The 4,508-nt window shown below is 40.8% G+C and overlaps 1 pseudogene; it reads left to right on the forward strand.

Annotated features, from left to right (window-relative positions):
• Positions 1-292: 292 nt before the first annotated feature.
• Positions 293-525, forward strand: LOC140688537 (cytochrome c oxidase subunit 6C-like; annotated as a pseudogene).
• Positions 526-4,508: the final 3,983 nt, after the last annotated feature.

The raw sequence follows: 4,508 nt of genomic DNA on the forward strand, positions 1-4,508 counted from the left end.
AACTGAGCAAGGTGAAAGCTGTCATTTGTTCATGTTTACATCACAAATGACAACCTAGACCAAACATAAACTGTGAAACTGAATATACCCAGATGGCATTTTTAAACCATGCTGCAGCATAACTTAACACATTACAGGCGAATGAGAAACTAGTATGTTGAGGGCAACTATTGTGCATGTGTGTTGGTTATTGAAATATCCTAGGAATGGACATAAAATTTTCACAAAAATCAGGTCCATTTCTCCATCAGTCTGGAAGGACCTTGTTGAGCTGTCAAGGAGAATACGTAGCATGACTTCCAGTTCTTTGACGAAACCTCCCATGCGAGGCCTTTGGCCAAGTGTCCTCAATTTTGTATTATTGGAGCATTCGCTGTATCCCTGCAAGCTGCAGCTCTCTCTAAATTTGCTGTAGCTGAACCAGGAAAGAAAGTATATGCAGATTTCTACAGAAATTATGATTCCATAAAAGGTTCTGAAGAAATGAGGAAGGATGGTATCTTTCAGAGTGATTTTGGAATGTGAGTTCCATGGAAGTTTGTCACTTACCTGCGTTCCTAAACTATGAAACTATGAACTATGAATATCAAGGCAAAGAAATAGTTTCTCTTGATAAATAATTAACAAATACTGTGGACACTAAAGAAAAATCTTTTTTCACAAAATCAAATAATGTAACCAAGCAAGTAACCTCCTAATGCAAAAACCTTCCTATTCCAAAACCCTGACAACCTGATATTAAATATCATTTGAAAGTAGTTTGGGCTCCGTTTTTACTTCCAACCTTTGAGAAAGGTTGTTGGATCCCACTTAAAAGGATGACTATCCTCTAAGGAGAAAGACCACAATACCACAAGAAACAAGAAAAAAAAATATAACCATCAATTATCTTCCAACATTGACTAAAGGAGGAGAGGTTTCAAAGTAGTGTGCCAGCTGGCTGGAGCCATGGTGTGGCTTCTCCTTTATCTCCTTTAAGGTACATGTATTCATGTGTCTTACCAGCACAGTTTTCTGGGAGACCAAGGCAGATTTTTAAGTAGATTATAACTTTATCAGTATAGATCTCTCTTCATGGAAAACTAAATGACTTATCTCCCATTAGTCACAGAAAGCAATCAGAGGCTCATGGTTGCCTTACCCTCCTGGTTAAATGGCTATGGTTTTGGGGATTTGGACTGAGTCTGTTTCTATTGCCCTGTTTATCCTGAAACCATACGAAAACCCTCTTCTCCTTCATGCAGTCGGTGAGGCTGATGTGGGACAGGTCTGTGGGTCCAGATGAAGCATGCTCCGGGGCACTTGGAGGGGACAACCGAGATGACTAAATGTTTAGGAAGCAGTCCTCACAATGAAAGAAGTAAAAGAATTTAGATATATTGTGCCTAAAGAGGAGAAGGCTGAGGGCAGAGATGGGACCCTAGTCCTCAGGGAAAGGGATGATTATTGACAGGCAGATGACAAGGAAGTGTCGACCACATGCATGTGAGCGGAGCCACACTGAACTTGACAGGAGATGCTTCTTACAAGCTGCAATTCCCCGACTGCCTCCTAGAACACCGTGGGAGCATGAGAGGCAGGGCAGGAAAGGGTAGGCACAGACTCTGGAGCCAGACTCCGAGCCTCAGTTTCCTTGCCTGGAAAATAACAACAGTAACAGTGCCAACCTCACTAGATTTTTGTGAGGATTATATTTGTTACTATATGTAAGAGGCTAGAACCCAGCATCTGGCACAGAGTAAGTGCCACATGTTTGCTATTGTTCTTGTTTCATTAGTATTATATTAACCATAAGCACCTGCTCTATTCCCATCCAGATTAAGAAGTTTGGGGATTAAATTAAAGTGCATGAAACTGAGGTGAGATGTTGCATAGAACATAATGTGTTATTAAGCAGGAACGGGAATTTTTGTTGCTGTTTGAGACAGCATTTCTGAGTTGGTGTGAACACAGTCCTTTCCAGAGGGTAAGCTGTACACAGGATGGTCCACTGCGTTCTTCTCATCAGCTGATTTGGCATCAACAATGTGACCACACCAGCCCTGGACAGAGAAATTTTTCCTAAATGGAGCTCAAAAGAAACATCTCCTGTCAAGGTCCGTGTTGTTCTCCTTGCATGCATATGGCCCGCAGACCTCTGCCGTCTGCCAGCCAATAAACATGTGTGATGGCGTCTCTCTCTACTGCAGGAGGGGGTGAAGAAGTGTCTCTGAATCCAAAGTTTACAAAGGATTGTGAGCAGGCTCTGTGTGTCTCTGCTGTCCATGTCAGTCAATAAAATTAGATCCTTATGTCTCCCTTTCCTTGAAGGCATTTAATGAGTTACATATTCATTGCTTTAAGAAACACACTCGAGTCACAATACAGCTTGTGGGCAGAAAAAAGAACTACCTGGGTTGGGATCTGATGCCATAAAAACTTGGTGATAGGAAGTAACCTCAAACACTGATGAAATCTTCTGAACAAAGTGGGGGTCTGCCCGCTGAAAGACTGCAGGATCCTATCCGAGAGGTGGGGCTTAGTGGTGGACAGATGTGGCTCCTTGGGTGTTTAAATCCTGGAGATCCTTGACATCTGCAGATTCAGCTATTCATAGTGGACCACTGGGGAGAAACCTCAGTGGTCTATGCCATGTAATCATTTGTAATTCAGCTGCAAGGCTGGAGCTCCTGAGAGACCGCATAGCTAGTGATGGGACACTGTGGACCACTGCAGGGCAGTCCACCCTATTGTCAAAACTGGGGCAAACGACTCACTGTACATACTGGGACCGCTTTGAGTTTAAAATGGGTGCTCTCAATAACTACAACAGGACAACAGGCATAAACTGAGCTTGTCCTGGGCAAGTAGAAACACATGGTCACCCCACTCAATGTCCAGCTTTAGGATCCCTTATTAGTGTAAGATGCATCACTGATTAAGTACTTTTTAAAAATAAATCCTTATTTAAAATAGCAATAGAATGAGAAATAAATGTTTAATTCAGTTTGGCTTACTTGCATGAAGTTTTGCAGACAAAACAGATAACTATAGGAAAGCAAGGGGCTATAGAAACGCGTCCATTTCAGAGATTCATCATAATCTTGCACTAGAGGAACTCTGTGAGTCTCCCAAGAATTTACTGAATTTTCAAACAGAGCATAAACCTGAAGATTGTATGTCCTAACCTAATTTCTATCAAACTGGTCCAGACATTTAAATAACAAGGTGATCACATGAGCACAATTCCAAACAGCATCACAAGGTTACTCAGATCACTGAAGTAAATGATCAAGCGGGTCACTGGCGATATTAATGTCTTGTAAGGATCGGATCATTTAACTTGGGAATTTTGGAGTCAGAAGCATCATATAAAAACAGCCCTACTGAGGCTTCTGGGTAAGAGGAATCAGGCCAATAATTAACATGTGCTGTACATTCATGGTGCCAAGATGTTTGCCTGACTCTTCATCTACGTGCTCTAATTTAATCTCTCCAACTCTATAAAAGAGATACTATCCTCACTTAGCTGCTTGAGAAATCAGAAAAGTTTGAGTAACTTGCTTAAGGAAAGTCATTTATATTTTCAGTAAACATTTTTACACAATCCTGGTCAGGAGGCATGCTTAAAGTTGGCAGCAGAAAATCAACTTTCATCTTCCTTTCACCTGGGAAGAGGAAAAGAAATTATTTGCTGCCTCTGAGAAGCCACTACTATTCAATCTATCATGCACTGACGAAATTCTAGAGACTAATTAGACTAAGATCAGTGCTTTCCTACAAACTAACCTGTCTCCTTGTTGGCTGTGATGATGTTGCTCCGTGCAATTTTCAAGAGATCTGGAGGAATTCTGGGGCAGCCTAAGTGACATAAACAGGGCAGTGGTTTGCAAATATTTTACTATCAATACTAGGAAAGCCCCGTTTTTAGTAATCTCTTTCCTAGTCTTCAATCCAACATCTGTGCTGAGTCATTAAAATGAAGAGGAAGAAACTGGCATTAAGGGGTGTAATGGGAAGAGACAGTGACTCCAAACTACAGCCAAGAAGTGATTGAAAAGTATTTTGTTACAAATGCAATGATAAAGAAGTGTGGAGAGCACCCATCTGTTTAAAAACTAGGCAACTAGGCAACTAGGCAACTAGGCACCAATCTGCAGTATGTGACTCCCAGATGAACTTGCTTTAGGTTAGAAGGTGAACAGACTGAAGTTTACACTGTAGTAATTACCTATAATTATCATTTTGGAGTTTTACATAAAAGGAAATAGGTTATAGTTATGCTACAGTAATCCACTTATACCCCATTTTCATTAATCTTGTCTATGATAGGAGATGGGAGGGTGTGAAGAATATTCTTCAATCAAAGCTTTGAATGAAAATATGTTTTGTGTCCCCACAAGTCAGATAAATAACAACAATCTGGGATTTTTAATGCATATATGAAACACTGGAAGTCTGGCAGTGGCAGATTTCAAAAGTAAAAAGAGTAGCTTAACAGACTTAGTAAAGATCGGTTGGATCTATGT

This window comes from Vicugna pacos, chromosome 2, assembly GCF_048564905.1.
Source record: "Vicugna pacos chromosome 2, VicPac4, whole genome shotgun sequence".
In the NCBI taxonomy this organism is placed as follows: Eukaryota; Metazoa; Chordata; class Mammalia; order Artiodactyla; family Camelidae; genus Vicugna; species Vicugna pacos.